The sequence below is a fragment of the Tupaia chinensis genome, unplaced genomic scaffold (assembly GCF_000334495.1).
Source record: "Tupaia chinensis unplaced genomic scaffold, TupChi_1.0 Scaffold000639_1, whole genome shotgun sequence".
Taxonomy (NCBI): Eukaryota; Metazoa; Chordata; class Mammalia; order Scandentia; family Tupaiidae; genus Tupaia; species Tupaia belangeri.
Window position 1 is genome coordinate 2695808 of NW_006160160.1, and position 18827 is coordinate 2714634.

The 18827-nt window shown below is 36.6% G+C and overlaps 1 protein-coding gene and 1 pseudogene across 1 annotated transcript in view; one reads left to right on the top strand and one right to left on the bottom strand.

Moving 5' to 3' along the window:
* The window catches only part of LOC102487753 (collagen alpha-1(XIX) chain), a 196433-nt gene that overhangs the window by 92474 nt on the left and 85132 nt on the right, over nucleotides 1-18827 (top strand). The window lies entirely within an intron of this gene.
* The window catches only part of LOC102486524 (nucleolin pseudogene), a 40106-nt pseudogene continuing 21720 nt past the window's right edge, over nucleotides 442-18827 (bottom strand).

Sequence of the window (18827 nt, forward strand, 5' to 3'; positions counted from 1 at the left end):
GAAAGAAAGAAAGAAAGAAAGAAAGAAAGAAAGAAAGAAAGAAAGAAAGAAAGAAAAGAAAGAAAGAAAGAAAGAAAGAGAGAAAGAAAGAGAGAAAGAGAGAGAAAGAGGAAAAGAAAATCATTTGGACTGAGCAGTATCCCAGTTCAAGGTATGGTAGGCTCCTTAAACCCACATGATACTCAGACCCAAAGGTAAAAAAACAGGTGGAGAGGAGGCTGTGGGTGGATCTGAGAGCAATGGTCACCCCAAAATCAGCTTATTCAGGGGGAGCCAGGACAATGAATACCTCTACCTCCCTGACCTCTACCCTTCAGCTCTCCTATTAGAAGCTCCAACTAGCCAAACAAATTGAAAGCCAGCGAGAGGGAGGCCAGCTGCAGAGGTCAGCCTCAGTGCCCGGAGCAGGGTGCATGAGGATGGGCAGGGGCTCTGCAGGGACTAGAAAGGCCACAAACGAGGGCCATCATCTCGAGTCACCGTCTTACACCGCTGAGTTCTGGGTGGTGAATTCTGCACTTTTAAGAGAGCATAGTTTTTAGTAAGTAACTACTGACTTCATTTGATAGTTATTGAAAAAATATTTAAGTAATTGCTTCAGAAATGTTCAGCTTTCCATGGAAAGTAGAGAGAGCAGAAATGCTCTCAGGCAATCATTTGAGTCATGTATTTCAAAAATCTAGTTTTGTTTTAGGACCAGCAGTTAGCATAATGGCTATGTCGCTGGACTCCCATGTAGTTGACTGTAGTTTGAGTCCCGGACCTGGTGGCTTAAAACTCACGCTGGTGAGTGTGTGCGTGTGCCCAAGATCCCGAGAGGAGAATGGAGGAGAAGGAATTGCAGCGTGGCCATGCCCCCCCGGGGGCTGATTTCTCGCTTTCTGTCTCTCTGTCTCTCTCTGTCTGTCTGGCGAGTGTACACACCCTATAGCAAAAACCTCTCAAAAAAAAAATCTAGTTTTGTTTTTTAATAAAACAAAAACAGCACCATTCCTTTGTTTCATTACTCTTGTAAACATCAAATGTCATTCATTGGACAGCCAGAAAGAGGATTAAAAGGGGGAACAGATCATCTCGATGTAGACAGCATTGCCTGTGTTTAGCTTTCTTGGCAGTCATCAGTTATTTGCATCTTCAATAAGTATTTATAGAGGGAACGCGCATCTATGATCATTGTAAGGCAAATTAGACATGTTGTAAGCTACATGATAATTACTTAGCTTCACGGAATTGTGAGGGAGAAAAAAGGATTGCCATATCATAACCTTACAATTGAGGATTCCATTAAATAATGACATTTTAAAAGTGGGATCTAAGAGATTTCTTCTCTTAGAAATCCATTCAACAATTTTTACTTCAAAAAAAAAGTTATTACAGGGCCACACTTTTCAATAAATGCTTTATTATGTTTATAATTTATTAGTGAAATTTTACCTGTAGGACAATTGGGAATAAGCAAAAACAGATATATTCTCTGTAATTTAAAGTCATCACACTTTCAAATCTTAGTGGTTATTCTGATATATACGTGGTTGGCATTGTTTAGAAATAAATAGATTTTCACAGGCTATGAGACTAGAAAAAGCATTTGCAATATTAGATTTTGAAGATTTCCCTTTTGGTTCTTTGTGTCTCTTAACTGCTATATTCAAATAGCCAATTTCACCATCAGGTAAAGATTATTTATGGAGAATGATTGAAGGATATCAGAAAGAAATAAAGCATCAAACAGAAAAGACAAAGTCAGAATTCCAGGGGTCAGTATTATTCTGATCCCTATCCACATATATATATTTTATGAAATACATAATTGAGGTTGTGTGGTTGACTTTCATTTCTAGATTAGAATTAAAAAAGAAAAGTCTGTGAAGCACTCACTTTGGTGTGATAACAGCATGAGAATCCTGGATTATTTATATGGTATATTTTCTGGACAAAGTCAATCTTATCTTAATTTCAATTCTTTATGGGAAACATAATATCTAATTATAAAAAGACCCACTACTTGTCTTTAATTACTTTATTGTGAACTTTACTGTATTTAAGTTTTGTTTTGAGTGTCACAATTCACTAGTTGCAAAATAAAATAATTCAGGAAGTCGTTATTGGTCAAAGGTTTTATGTCTACCGAGAACATATGGTTACTAGTGAAAAAATAAAAATTACTTAATCTGTAAACAATATGGACCAGCAGACGGTACAATGGTTATGTTGCTGGACTCTGATGTAATTGACTGTGGTTCGAATCCCATATCCAACAACTTAAAACTCACACCAGGCATGTGAGCATGCGTGCTCAAAATCCCAAGAGGAAAATGTCGGAGAAGAGATTGTGGCATGTCCATCCCCCTGGGGTGCAGGGTGATTTCTCGCTATCTATCTGTCTGTTTCTGGTGAATGTACACTCCCTAGAGCAAAAATCTCTCAAAAAAAAAAAAAAAAAAAAGAACTGTGAATGATAAAATACTATGTGGCAATTTTCAGGTGCCAGGTATTTCTGTAATCCAGTGGAAACCAAGGAGAGAAATCTGCTACTTGTCATTATGTCTAGGAAACTAGACTTAAGGCCAATTAACATATTAGACTGACCAAGTGGTTCCTCAAAAAAAATCAAACATACTGTCCTTAGTTTAGTTAAGAGCTGATGGAACTATAACACACTTAGAGGAACTTAGAGGAACTTATTTGAAAATATATTTCTGAATCTATAGCTACTTGTTAACATCTAGGCAGAGCCTCATACATTGGTGAACAAACACGATTCAGTCAACTCAGTTCTGAAGTGAAAGCTATTTTAAGGGATGTTTAGTTTTCTCAAAAATTAGTTACATATGTTAACAACTCTCTCCCAGAAAACAGCTGTTTTGAGACTTACCATGCTCTGATTTATTATTTAGACACTTAGGAATAACCCTCTCGTATTTCCTCATCTCTGCTAGCAAAGTTAGGTGTGCATTGCTCAAGGATGCTTGGACTCTCTAATAGTTCATGAAGCAGGAGGGGATGGAGACTCTCCCAAGATCTGAGATACATTTTCTGGCTTCTCAGTTTTGCAGGAGTGATTCTGGGAGGCCTGGAGAGCAGGGCCTGGGGGCGAGTTTCCTTAGACTCCTTCAGTATGGCATACATGTTACGTGGGCTGCTATTTCTGGTGAACGAAAGAGAGTCCACAGTTATCCCCATACTGTCAACCTTCACAGCAATGATTTAGTCAAACTTTCATCGTATAATTAAATGTAAATGTGTCAACTGAGCTCTCAACATCATATTAAGGCCATTTATCAGGGGTGTATTGAAGTGGCTTTTACTCAGGTTTTTACTTAATGTTCTTGTGAAACTAGGAAAATTATTTGGTTACTTTTATGGAAAGCAAATATAAAAGAAAACATACATTTCTGCTTTAAAATAGAATTCAATATTTTTAAGTAATTGCTTCAAAACTATAATGTAGCTTGCTTTTTAACTTTTTTTAATTGCCAGAGGGCATTATGTACTAGCCAGAGAGAGAGATAGAAGGGAAAAGCCCCTCCTGAAGAGATGTAGTCACGCTGCTAACTCTTCGCCATTTCTACCTGCTGTTGGGTTTGGGGACACACACACACACACACACACACACACACACACACATATACACCTACCATGTTTTTTAAGCTCCAAGGCCAGGATTCAAACTGCAGTCAGCCATGGGATCCTCCTTTCTGGAGCTCGCCTTTCAGTTTACTCTTTAGATGATCTAACGTAAAGTTCAAGGACTAATTTTCTCCAAGTTAAACTTGACTCTGCTGAGCCTACTGTTATATATCATTTGATCATGAGAGAAAAGCATCAGAGACAACAGCTACCTCTGTCCTACTTTTCTTGTTTTGTTTTGTTTGTTCATTTCATTTGCCTGAAATATAGTCGATTTTAGTTTAGTCCAAGAGCAACATTGAACACGTGCATAAGTAGTAGCAAACCCTTCCTAAGGATCTAAGGTGTTTCAGCTAGTTTGGGACTTTCCCATTTAGGGAAAATGATCTGGTTTCTTGAAGGTCTCTAAAGTTCAGTGTGGACCACCCCGTAGCCTACTGGTTTAGGGATTCAGATCCCACACAGCCAACTGCATTGGGAGCACTTTCTCCTTCCCTCCCTCTGTCTCTGTCTGGTGAGTGCATATGCCCTCCAGGAATTAAAAGAAAATTAAGCATAAAAAATAAAAGTAACTTTATTGAAAGATAAAACAATCACTCTAAGTTTGCTTCATGAGCCATGTGATTCAGTAAGGTGTGGAAAGCATTCAACATTTCACATAGCCAGGAGTGTTTATAATTTAACAAGACTGGCTTAATTATTATTGTTATTATTATTTTGGTACAGTAAGCATGCCAGAGAGAGACAGAGAGAGGGAGAGAGAGGGAAAGTGAAAAATAACCCCTCCCCCAGGGGGGATGGCCATGCCGCAATCCCTTCTCCTTCATTCTCCTCTCAGGAGTGTTTGTGGAGTTGCCAGATTTGGGACTCGAACTGCACTGCTGGCCATGTGGGATACAGTCACCCTAACCATCACACCAACCTGCTGGCCTTGGGATCTGCCTTAATCTTACTCTGACTTAGACTTACAGGGATTATCTATTTTGATCATCTTACTGATCTTTTCTTCCACTCTGGGTTAAATTAATAGCAATAAACACAACTACAAAATTAACAGATGCATATAGTTCCTGCTTTAACTCATGTCTTACAACTGTAGTGAGGAAGCTAGTTGTCATAGATTTCCAGTGACTTATGATTTTATTGTTTTCATAACAGAGTGTTGCATATGCCCTCCAGGAATTAAAAGAAAATTAAGCATAAAAAATAAAAGTAACTTTATTGAAAGATAAAACAATCACTCTAAGTTTGCTTCATGAGCCATGTGATTCAGTAAGGTGTGGAAAGCATTCAACATTTCACATAGCCAGGAGTGTTTATAATTTAACAAGACTGGCTTAATTATTATTGTTATTATTATTTTGGTACAGTAAGCATGCCAGAGAGAGACAGAGAGAGGGAGAGAGAGGGAAAGTGAAAAATAACCCCTCCCCCAGGGGGGATGGCCATGCCGCAATCCCTTCTCCTTCATTCTCCTCTCAGGAGTGTTTGTGGAGTTGCCAGATTTGGGACTCGAACTGCACTGCTGGCCATGTGGGATACAGTCACCCTAACCATCACACCAACCTGCTGGCCTTGGGATCTGCCTTAATCTTACTCTGACTTAGACTTACAGGGATTATCTATTTTGATCATCTTACTGATCTTTTCTTCCACTCTGGGTTAAATTAATAGCAATAAACACAACTACAAAATTAACAGATGCATATAGTTCCTGCTTTAACTCATGTCTTACAACTGTAGTGAGGAAGCTAGTTGTCATAGATTTCCAGTGACTTATGATTTTATTGTTTTCATAACAGAGTGTTTTGTAGGTGTGAAATACCATATAATATATGTATTTTAGTCAGAAGGTTATGCTTAGATATTTCTTACTCTGGTTTTATAGTAGTCAAACTATTTTTATCTAATAGAATCTACTGGGAAAATATTCCACTGATCCTTATTCTTAGCTGATTTATTTAGCAACATGTTATAGAATTCTGTATAAAAATGTAGACCCAAATGAATAAAACTACAAGAATGTCTGTTATAATCTATGATAAAATACAAGTATACATCATCATCCCCAAACTACCTGAAGTTATTTATAATTAAGTTATACATCTAAAATAAACATTTGCATTTTCTCTATCAGCAGCCAACATTGGGTATAATTCTGGATGAAATAATTTAAATTTTTGTAAGCCAGCCTAAAATAACATATATTTAGTCTTCATATTGATTTTATTAGTGTTGATTTTTACTAGTGTTAATTTCATATGTAGACTTTTGTCTTTGGTGGTTGCTTTTAAAGATGTGACAGGAAAAATGGAAAATGCTTACTAGAAATGCCTTCACTTGCCACTTCCTAGCTTTCTCATACTGGTTTTTAGTCAACCGAGTATTAAAGAACAGCATCGAGTCCATACCTTGTTATTCTGGTGCTTTTTGTGTTCAGTACTAAGAATGTATCAGCAGACAAGCCTGCAGCCTGCTAGTTAAGGCAACCAGATCCCGCATGGTCAACCTCGCAGTTCAAATCCCAGACCCAGCAGCTTGAAAAACATGTCAGGCATGCGTGCGTGCATGTCCAAAACCCCAACAGGAGGGAGAAGTAAAGGAGAGGGATTGAAAAGAAATAAAGGAGCATGAGCATGCCCCATGGCGTGTGGGGGTGGTACTTTCTTGTTCATTCTTGTTGTTGCTCTGTCTTAGAAAATGCATGGACCCTCTAGCAAAAACTTTTAAAAATTTAATATGTCATATATAGCCCTAATATATAAATACTAGGCTAATAAGCATGGTGGGCAACTTCCTTGGTAGCATTTTGTTTATTTATTTTTGATAGATTGATTTAAATTTCATACTTTTTTGTATCGACTTAAATTTCATATTTTACTCAACAACCAAATTTGGAAGTTAAAATTTTACATTTATATTACTACCACATATAAATTATGTTGCTTGTCAGTAAATAACTAAAATAATAATTTCTAGCATTATATATCATGAGATTTAGTCAATTAAACATTCAATAGTAATAATTTGCTACTAGAAACAACAAATAAGACTTCAAATAAATCAGGACCTCTTACACTGGAAAATCACTTTAAGCTAGTCAGTTTGTTTTCCATTGTCATACGGTAAATATACATAGAACTTGAAAACTTGAAAGAGTAGCTGTGATTTTTGGCCATTTAAAATTGGTTTGGAATGACAGAAAATCCAAATGGGAAATATATATAATATGCATTAACTATTCCTCAAAGCAATTCTAGACTACCAGTTGGGTTGTTCAGAAGAGAACTTACATTCCTAGTTTCTGAAGTACAATTCCATAAAGAGCCTATACTTGTCAGTTCATTGTGGAACTGAAAGTGATGGTGACCTATCTTGGAAAAAATTGATTCATATATCCTTCAGATCTGTGTTCAAATCCAACTCTGCTATATCAGCTGTGTCAATCCAGAGATATTCCCTGCTTTCTTTACCATTATATCCTTTTTAAAAAATACATTTATTTCCAGTACCAGCAGTTGGCGTAATGGCTATGTCACTGGACTCCTAGGTAGTCAACTGCAGTTAGAATCCTGGACCCGATGTCTTAAACTCTTGCCAGGCATGTGTGGGTGCATGCCCAAGATCCTGAGAGGAGAATGGAGGAGAAGGGTTTGTGGTGTGGCCATCCCCCTTGGGGGTGATTTCTCACTTTCTGTCTCTCTTTTTCTCTCTTTCTTTGGTAAGTCCATGTGCCCTACAGCAAAAACCTCTCAAAACAAACACACACACACACACACACACACAAACATTTAATTCCTAATTCATAGGATTATTGTAGGGATTAAGTACTTGATAAATAAAGGTGCTCAATAAATGTTGATAGCCTCAACAGCAAAATTTGGAAAATAATATGAAAAATAGATTTAGTATAATTTTGTTCCTTTTTTTATTAGTGCAATATTACTTTCTAATTTTTTTCTAAATAAGTAAAAAAAGACAAGAGAATACAGTAGTTAACACTGGTATTTAACAAGTCACCACCAAAATTAGTGGCTTAAAACATTTATTTAGCTTGTGGTTCTGTGGTTCTGTGATTCTGTAATTTATACTGAACTTAACGCAGTGATTCTTTGGTCTCAACTGATCTGATCTGGGTTTTCTCATGTATAGCCTTAGTTGACAGGGTAGCTGAGGGTGGCTGATCTAGGTTGGCTTCTGATAAACAACCTGTCTCTATTCCAGAAGGTCTCTCTCTTATTCTCAAGCAGTTATCCCAGACTTGTTCTCCAGGCGAAGCAGAGATATGGAGATATCAAGCATATGTGGCCTCAGGTCAGAACTGGCATGCCATCACCTCTGCCATATTCTGTTGTCAAAGCAAATCCCAAACCCAGCTCAGATTCAAGTGTGGGGAAAATAGATCCCATCTCTTGATGAGAGAGGTTGTATGGTCATATTATAAGAGATATGGATACATAAAGGTGTCAGTTTTATAGTAAATCTAACAGATCTAACATAAATTAGATAAAGTTTTCTTATTTTAACTCCGATCAGAATGGTTAAATAAACAAAGAACGATAGTGCTGATGAGGTTGTGATGAAAAGAAACACTCCTACACTGTTGGTGGGGATGTATATTAGTACAACCACTGTGGGAAACAATTTGGAGGTTCCTCAAAAATCTACAAATAGGTATGACTAGTAATCCCACTCATTGGTATTAACAAAGAACATAGAAATACTCAGGTGTAAATCCCTTGCATGTCCATACTTATTACAGCCCTATTCACAAGTGGAATCAACCTAAGTTGTGGGCATATACGCTATGGAATGATACTCAGCCATAAAGAACAGCGAGACTGTCAATCGACTCAAAGTGGATGAATATAAGATTGAATGCTAAGTGAAATAAGCCAGACTATGAAAGATAAACATTGTATATCCCTGCTCAATATATATGAAATGTCTGTACTCAATGGCAAAAATTGAAAGATTCAAAGTTATAATAGTAGGGAAGGCAAGTATAGATACCAGAGGCTATATGGGGGTGGCAGTTAGTGAGGAGTAAGTAGATGAAAAGGCACTTAACAGAAACAAAAATGTAAAGTTCTTTGTTGAAATGATGTGTATGGAAATATCCTTGATTTGATTATCAGACACCTCATGTGTGCTTTGAAAAAAACACATTATATACCATAAAGATGTACAGCAACTAAATATAAATAAGAAATTATAAAATTAAGTTAAAATAACAAAATTTAAAAAAAATTAAATTAACAGTTAAACTCTCCTTGAGATAGGAAGATTAAATAGATTATCAGCTTTAATTCATTCTCTTTTTCCCATGACTTGAAGTATAATTCTTAAAGTTATGTTTACATTGTGGGACTAGGAGATAGTATGAAAAGATATTTTTGAATTTGAAATTATAGACACTTTATTGGGAAAGATTTTTAAAAATGCTTAATTAGGATGGAAGTGAGAAATGCAACATATCAAATATTTAAGCCAAAGAACAATTTTGTTCTTTTATATAGTTACGTAAAACTGAGAGTAGAATAAACAGAAAAAGCAGGTCAGAGTGGAAATGTATTTTTAGGATTTCATTATTTAAGCTGTTTCAGCAATTATGCCTCAGACTCAAAACTAAGGCAAGAATGTTAAATACTGTTATTATAACTCTGGTACTTTCCCATCATCACCCTGGAGCAACCATCTGCATGTTACCTTACTTCCTAAGAATTCTCTCTTTGTTCACCTTGTACTATTCCACTAAACACTGGCATGTTATAATTGTTTTATTTACTCTAGTAACATGTAAAATTCCTACAACTTTTAGGAAGGACTTATTTGACAGCTGACTTGAAAAATGAAAAGAACAGATGGAGTAGAATAATAACTATGATTTCAAAAATCATAGCAATTTATCTGTGGCCAATGACAATTGGTCTGGGAGTAAGCATGCCAACTTTCAATTATCCATGGTAGCAAGCAATTGGGAAAGGGTAATGTTAATCCTACAGGCAAGCCAAAGGCTTAATATTTGCCATTACAGATTTTGTATTATTTTTTGATTCTTTACAGTAGTAGGAAATAACTCTAAATTATGTAAAATAGGTTTAACCCTCTACTGCATTATTTAATAATAGTTAAAGAAAACTGAAATGGCAGAAAAAGAATACTTATCAAGGGTTATAATATTTTATGACTACTAAATAGCCTACATGCTATCTTTAATGATTACAAATATTTTATTTTATGGATATATAATATTTAATTTGGCTATTCCTTTGTTGGAAATTTAAGTCTTTCCCATTTGTGTCATTTGTGACTTTGGCAAAAGCCCATTTCCATGGAATAATAAGAGTAGAAGTCAGTTTGCAGTTCGTTGAAGAGTGTAAGGAACAAATTAAAGAGAACATGAAGAAAACTCTCTTAAGAATTGATTGTGAAGGAGTCACAGAAATAGGTCAGTAGCTGGAGAGGTTGTAGATTATTAAGGAGGAAAATCTTATTACACCAAAATCCAAAGCAAACATAAGGTCCTTAATAGAGAATATTCTTGAACAATGTAAGTCCCAAAATAAAAGTACTGAAGTCACTTATGCAAAGAATTGAAAATATCTTATACTTCCTAAAGAACATCAGACTTAAGCTAGTAATAATATCATATGTAAGGAAGTCTTATAAAATAAAAAAACAAGACAGATGTCATCATTATTATTTTAACAATATCCTGGAATCTCTGGCCAATATTGATTTTACTTTCAAATTGTAATTTGAATCTTTCCATTTTTGTCCATCAATATAAGCAAACCATAATCATTTAGTAGTCATTTCCTAACTAATCTCCCTGTTTTCACTCTTGCTCTCACATCCATTCTCTAAATTATAGCTATTAATAGATGGATCTTTATAAAACTAATCAAGTAGCTCCTGGCTTTTCTATTTTCCTTATATTTATATATTTATTTATTTAATATCTAATTACCATACATCTTTACAGCATACATAATGATTTTCCCAGGATGAATATATTGCATTGTATGAATGTATTGTAATAAATTGCAATATATTGTCTAGTGTAAGACATCACCATACACATTATCATCAACGGATATATTTTTATCGTTAACGTCTGTTGAATGTTCTTTCTTCCCTTGATTGCCTACCTCCCACCCCCACCATCCATTCCATCCTATATTGTTTGAGTATCTACAGTTGTGCTCATCATCTGTACCCTCCAGTTGTGCAGTTTCTGTCACAGAGCAAAGACATTAGGTGTATATTAAGTGGGAGCATACAGTGCCCCTCTTTCAAAGTCTGGCTTGCTTTGCTTAGCATTAAATCCTCCATACTTGTTTGTCTACTTTGTATCAAATGTCAGGATCTCATTTTTTTTGGTGATTGAGTATTAGTCCATAGAATATATATGCTAACAACTTTCAATCCATTCATCTGCCCTTGAACATTTGGGTTGATTCCATGTCTTACCAATTGTCAACTATGTTGCAATAAACATGGATGTACAAGTGTTTTTCCAGCTTTATGTTTTATTGTTTGGGCAGATACCCTAAAGTGTATTTACAGGGTCATATGGTAGTCCTATGTGTAGGTTTTTGAGCAACCTCCCTTTGTTCTCCACAGTGGTTGTACTAATTTATATTCCCACCACGGAGCTCCTGTTTTTAAAACATGTTAGTTGTTTGCCATTAAGTTAAAATACAAAATCCCTAAGACCCTATGAAGTCTTACAATGTCTAACTTTTACTTGCCTCTCAAAAATTCTCTCTCCCTGCACACTAGTTTTCTGTTTCCGTTGCAGTCATACTTACCTGCTCTCAGTGTTTCTAATTCACCAAGCTCTTTCCAGTCTTAGAGTTGTCCGCTGGCGTCCTCACCTCTTGGAATAGTTTTCCCTTCACTTGAATCACCTTTACCCTTTGCCACATCTTATAAATAATTTCCTTGGATAACTCATTTCCACAGCGGACAAGTGTAGAAAAGGTTAAATGATGTTTCTTATCAGCCTCCTGAAGTATTTAATCATTCTTTTGATCATTCAATTCAATATCAATTGAACTTTTTTTAGATTCCTGCTATTGAATCTGTCAGGTTGTGACACATATTAACGTATCCATGTATTTAATGTACTAAATTAATTTTACATGTCTGATCCTCGAAATGGTGTTCCAAAAAATACAACACATAAGAAACTACTAGCTTAAAATTTGCACTGAGAAAGTTGCTTACCATATTCATTATTTTTTATTACTTGTGAATCACATTCCCTTTTGGAAGGCACAATTACCTCCTTATTCCATAAACGAGAATAATAAAATTCTTTCAATACCAGAAATTACAGGATTGTTTGAATTTAGTAACAGTGTTAAAGGTCGTCTACTGACTCCTGTGCCATAATTTTTAGTTGCAATTACAGTGGTATTTGGGGCTGTTGACTGTAGTGACCTTGGGTTGGTTTTGTTAAGGAAATTTATTCATTAACTATTTTATATAATTTAAGGAGATATAAATATGGAAATTCGGGGGCACATAATAAGAGATCAGTAGAAAAGTCGTGATCCTCATTTATATAAAGATTAAGGCAGTTTGACTTTTGATAGTTTCTCCTTAATCAATGCAAATATAAAAGGGTGGTTTTACAATTTGTCTAAATTTCACTTTTATGTTGACCTTTACTCCAATTATCCTGTTTCTTCACTCCAGGCTCTGGAGCTGCCTTGGGTATCTACTTTTATGCTTTGGTTCTCCTTGTCTCCTTTCTCAGGTTCTGCTTGTGTCAGAGACCCAACTTCTTTGGCCCTCCACTAAGCTTCGGCTTCCTGTTAGTCTTCCTGTTAGTCACAGCACCCCCACAGCTTTCTGTCCACTTCTTTTGTTTTCATCTCATCCAAGCCTAATTTCCTCTTCAGGTTACTGCCTTTCATTTTTCATCCAGGCAGTTCAAAGAAAAGAAGATAATTTTTTACATAAATATATGAATTCATAAGTAGGAAACTCAAGAGTATTTTGCATTCAGAACAAAGAGAATATCTAATATTATGCAGTTCCCCCAACCACTACCCCTGAGCATTTCTAAAAGACTGAGTTGGGTCTTTTTGTTTTGTTTTGTTTTGTTTAGAGGTTTTTGCTATACCGTGTGTGTGCTCAACAGAGAGAAAGAAAATGAAAAAACACTACCCAAGGGCATGACCCTGGCATAATCTTTTCTCCTCCATTCTCCTCCTGGGATTTTGGATATGCATACACACTCACCCAACATGAATTTTAAGTCACTTGATTTGGGACTCAAACCATGGTCTACCACATGGGAATCCAGCACCTTAACCACCACACCACCTGCTGGCCCCAGTGAGACTGAGTTTTAAACTAATAATACAAACAACCCTCATTTTGGGAACAGAGATTTAGTTAGGATAAAAAGAAGTAGCTTAAAAAAATTTATCAAATATTCATAATTTCAATAACCTTCAGTAAATCTCAGTTCATAAATGTATTTCATTAACCAAATCTATCAGTTGGAGGTGCATTCTCAGTGGTAGAAAGATAATTAACCCAACATCATCAAATATTAGATGACAGACATTATTTTTACTCAGAAGCCCCTGGCATGTGAATTTCATTCACAGTCAGTGTAAAAGTCATTCATTCACTCTATAGATGTTGCTAAACAAGTGTGTCCCATCAGATCAAAATGGAAGGATTCCACTGCACAGAAAACAGAGTTGTTAATGCAGCTGCTGTTCTAAGTGGAGGGTGTGCAGTGACTGGCCATGTGATAAGTTATTGTCTAGGTTTTTGATCATCTCCTGCTTCTCAGTCTAATATTGTAAGGAAATTATCCTTGGTTTTTATTTTCTCTTGCTAATCCTCACAATCCCTTTAAGCCACATAAGTAATTTCCCATCCATGATCTGTTCTAAAGTAAAGCTGAATCCTAGCAGTAGAGGATGAATGAAACAAGACACAAAAAGCAATTAATACGTGCTTTGTCTTTTCTATATTTTCCCCAATGTTCTTCATGTTCTGTTGATTATAATATTATACAATGAAAAATAAAGATAAAATGGTAAAGCATTCATGCTTTGGGCAAACATTTTTGTGGAATGCTATTTTAAGTACCTGCACTTGTCCGGCTGTGGGGAGGAGTGTGGCAATGCAGATGACTTCAGCTGGCTGTACGCCAGGAGCTACTGATAGTGATCCTGCAGCCACTGAAGGTTTACTTGTGTTTACAGATGAATCAAGCAGTTAATGTCTTACTAAGAACCATGGGGCTGGGGCACACAGTAGCCCCCAGTAAACGGAGATCAAATCAAGATTTCTTCCTTAAGTTAGTGGAAGCTTAGGAGGGCATCTTTTTTGATTCTCATCCTTTATTGGGGTTTTCGGGAGGTGGTTCACCAGGCTCTGCTCATTAACACTAAGAGCAAACAATTTTTAATTCTTTATGTTAAGCCAAAATCTATCTACTGCTAGTTTGATCAATATGTTCCACTCCTAACCCTTTGGAACAAGGCAATCTCAGACACGTCTTTTTCCAAATGACTGAAAACCTTTTGAAGAGTTTAAGATAGCAGATGCAGTCTCCTGAACACTTCCACTTTGGTATCTCAGGACTAAGCCCATATCTCTCTGTAATTCATGGATCATGGTTTATAGATTCCCTCATTTTCCTCATGGTCTTCCTCTCGTGATGCTGCAAGCCATCAGTATTCTGTTAGTGGAAGTCCAGAAGTGGTTAGAATTATTCTCATGTGGTTCGAGCAGTGACTATTAGAGACAGTGTGACAGAGTGGAGGAACTTGGATTTGTAAAGCTGAATCCTAATCTTGGCTCAACTCCAGCTGGGTGCATGGCTGTTTCAAAGTCTTCATCTGTAAAAGGAGAGGCTGAGGCCAGGTAAACTCTAAATGGCAAATGTTTAGAGCTAAAATGAATCACAGAATATACAGGATCTATAGTATCATCCGGAAATTGTTTTCCTGAATCAAACTTTAAGCATTTACGTTTATATATACTAACCTTTTGTGAAGTTTTTAGTCTGGTTTTTGCACTTGTCAACTTTTAACTCTTTTTTTTCTTTTTTTTTGAGAGGTTTTTGCTATAGGGCGCATGCACTCACCAGATAGACAGAGACAGAGAGACAGAGAGACAGAAAGCAAGAAATCACCCCCCAGGGGGGATGGCCATGCCGCAATCCCTTCTCCTCCATTCTCCTCTCGGGATCTTGGGCATGCACGCACACGTGCCACCAGGTCCGGGACTCGAACCGCAGTTGACTATGTGGGAGTCCAGCAACATAGCCATCAAGCTAACTTCTGGTCCCTCAACTTTTAACTCTTGATTCTAACATTTATTGTAATAGCCATCTTTTTTGAGCTTTCAAACAGTCATGAAATTTTTATGTACAAATTTTGGGTCCTTCAGTAACTAGTATCAAACTGAGTCAGACAAGGCCTGGAGCACAGGGCTGTGGCCATCTGAGTACTCTGTCTAGGTGAAAACCAGATATAAATAAAAGTCCTTACCTTACTAAAGTGTACCCTACATTTATGCAAAGCATCCTAAGAAACTATGTTAACTATCTCACTGAATTAATTAAACCAGTCTCCTAACACTTAGCCTGATTTTTATTTTTTGACATAGTATTCTCTCTTGATAATCATTTCATTCTTTACTAATATCTTACAATCCATTTGTTTAATAATTAAATCTAGAATTTTACAAGGGATCAATAACAAACTTGTTCACCATTCTTGAGTAAAATAAAACATGTGATTGTATCTGGCCTTTCCTTCTCCAAGATTCTCAGAGATCCGTGTCAGTGGCTAATTTCCATAAGCTCTTAGTTATCTGTCCTTAATCTGGCCTTTCCTATCTTAATGTCTGTCTTGGTATCAAGGGTGGTTATCTAGAATCAGTGAATTAAAAGGCCTTCAATTTATTTTCAGTGCAGTTTGATGCTAAGCTGGAGATCAACATGATATCAAATTTTTCAAAACACATGCTAGGGTTAGAACACATTTGTTTGTTCAACCATGCACTTGTCTGATCATTTAGTTACCTACCCTGTACAAGATCCTGCGCTCAGCACTAGGATAGCAGAGATGAAAGAACCAAAGCATTCTTCCAGATAGTGTGTGTGAAGTGTTTGATGGGCAGTTGCTCAGGGGGCAATGGGAAAGGAAAGGTGGGGTGCGAAACTCTGCCAGGGAAAGGAAGGAGACTGGGTAAAGATTTATTAGTGAGTCCTGACGCATAAGTACAAGTTCTCCAGAACGAGGAAGAGAGAAATGAAAGAATTCATTCAGAGACAGAGCAGGACCAAGTATAAATGTTTAGGGTACCAGATGGGGTATATTGTGTGAAAAAAATGAAAAGCAGTAACCAACAGAGGGAAAAAGAAAACGATTTTTTTAAAAAAGGGACTGAAACTCAACTTTGAGCAGAAGGCCCAAAGGGGGACAATTTCTAGGAAATAAAAACAAGAGCATTCTGAGAGTCTCTCAGCACGCAGTTGATAACATATTTGGTTACTCTGCCCTAGGGGTGCCATGTGACCCCCAGGCAGCCATAGAGAGGGGAATCGTGGTGATTCTGGGAGACTCCCCGCATAAGAAGACTCAACTGAAGTCTCCAGGCAAAAAATTAGAAGCTGGGGTCCTTTTAAAAGCCTCAGGCTAGCTTAGGAAAAACTTCAGTGAAGTTTTTTGCTTGGTAAAGATTTTCTGAAGCTTCCTTTCTTTCATTCCTGCCACTTATTGAAACCAAATGTTTTAATCTAATGGGGGAAAACACATTTGGCCTCTAATCTGGGTTTATTCTGGTAGTTAAGGCCTTAAGGCAACTTAATCCAAACTATTTTGTTTTCTCTTTAGTTAAAAAAAGAAAAGAAAGAACATGAAATATAGCCTCTTCTTGTAAGAGTCAAATGAAATTTAGCAGTTGATCATTAAGTGTAAGTGATTGAGTTCCTAGCTTTATTTGCTAATAGCTACACAGCTGACCACATGGGAGTCCAGTGCCTTAACCACTTCGCCACCTGCTGGCCTCCAAAACAGAAATTTTAAAAAATAATAGAAGTAATAAACAAATGAAAACTGGTTGGTAAATAAACAAAGTGAAGGAATAAAATTTAGTTACTCAAAATTCAGAATTCAATTAATCAATTAAGAAAGCAAAAAATAGAAATAAGACAAATTAGGAATAAGAAAACACAATCATGAATAGTAGATGAATAAGAGTTTTGAGAAACTATTATGTATAATACTAGAGAAATAAATATGGTAACCTAGAGAAAATAAATTACTTTCTCCAAAAGATGTAAAACATCGACCAAAGATAACTAGAAAATATGACTAATTGCCGTGGAAGAAAGTTGAGAGGTGATTCAAGATGTACCATTGAGCAAAGCACCAGGACTAATTGCATTTTTCAGCTGTTTTTCTAGTCAGTGTTATTTAAACTCTTCTAAGCCTAAGAAAAAATGGACAGCTTCCCAAAAGTCAGCATACTTTTCATATCAAACTTAATTTAAAAAATCAAAACAATGGGGGTCAGCGAGTGGTTTGGTAGTTAAGACACTGGACTTCCACATGGCCAACTGTGGTTTGAGTCCCAGACCCTGTGGCTTGAAAATCACACTGGATATGTGTGTATGTGTGCCCCAAATCCCAAGAAATGGAGGAGAAGGGATTGTAGCATGGCCATCCCCACTGAGGGGTGACTTCTCACTTCCTCTCTTTGTCTTCCTCGCTCTCTCTAGCAAGTGCCTGCACCCTCTTTTAAATTTTAAAAAAGGGAAAAAAAAGAAAACTATATGCAGATGTTATTTACAAATATAGATACAAATATTTAAAAATAAAACATGAGCAAATCTAATTTAATCATTCAGTAAAAGAAAGATAAGACAGGCTAATACTAGTCAAGTGGGATTCTACTTAAGGAATTACTATCAACATATACAGTACATCAACCAATTAAAGTATAAACATTAAATGATGATATAGATTCTGAAGTTTTTGATAACATGCAATAATCACTCCCAATAAGATCTCTAAGTAAAATAGAAATTGATGAAATATTCTTAGTAAAACCCAACAGTAAATATAACTCTAAAAAGGTGCAAAACTAGATTAGATCTACAGCGGCAAAATTGCCATCACTAGGGACCAGCAGCTGGCATAATGGCTGTGTCTCTGGACTCCTATGTAGTCACTGCAGTTTGAGTCCCAGACCTGGTGGCTTAAACTCATGCCAAACGCATGTGCATGTGTAACCAAGATCGTGAGAGGAGAATGGAGGAGAAGGGCTTGAGACATGGCCATCCTCCCTGGGGGATGATTTCTCAATTTATATCTCTTGTCTCTCTCTCTCTCTCTCTGTCTTTCTGGTGAGAACATGAGGCTTTCAGCAAAAACCTCTCCAAAAAAGAAAAAAAAATGTCATCACTATCGTTTCACAAGAAAATTAAATAGTATGTATAGTATTGGGTTAAAAAAAGATAAATCTATCCTATTTTACTAAAGATTTCAGTATGTAAGTGGGAAACTTATGAAACTTTTGGTAGAAAAAAATATTTGTTGTTTTTTGTATCTGTTTATTTCCATAGCATGTGTGCACACACCAGACAGAGAGGGAAAGTGAAAAATCACCCCGAGGGGGACGACCATGCCGCAATCCCTTTTCCATTCTCCTCTTATGAGTTTGAACACACACATGTCCCTGGCATGATTTTCAAGTCACTGGGTCTGGGACTCACTCTACGCAGCTGGCCATGTAGGATCCAGCACCTTGACCTCCATGCCACTTGCTGGTCCCCCAAATCATGTTTTAAATACAAGAGAATTTTAGTAATAGCTTGTATACTAGAGATACATCAAAAATAGTTTTTTTGAGGGGAGCATAAATGTCTAGAAATGTGTAAGAGAAGTAGCCTATTAATGTAAGTTATAAAAGCAGTTAAAAATTTGGAAAGGGACCAGTAGATTGCATAATGGTTACATTGCTGGACATCCACGTAGTCGACCAGGGTTCAAGTCTCAGACCTGGCGGCATAAACCTCATGCCGTGCATGTATATGCATTCTCAAAGTCCCCAAAGGAGAAAGGAGGAGGAGGATTGCAGCATGGCCATCCCCCCGAGAAGTGATTTCTTGCTTTCTGTCTCTGTCTTTTTGGAGAGCATACATG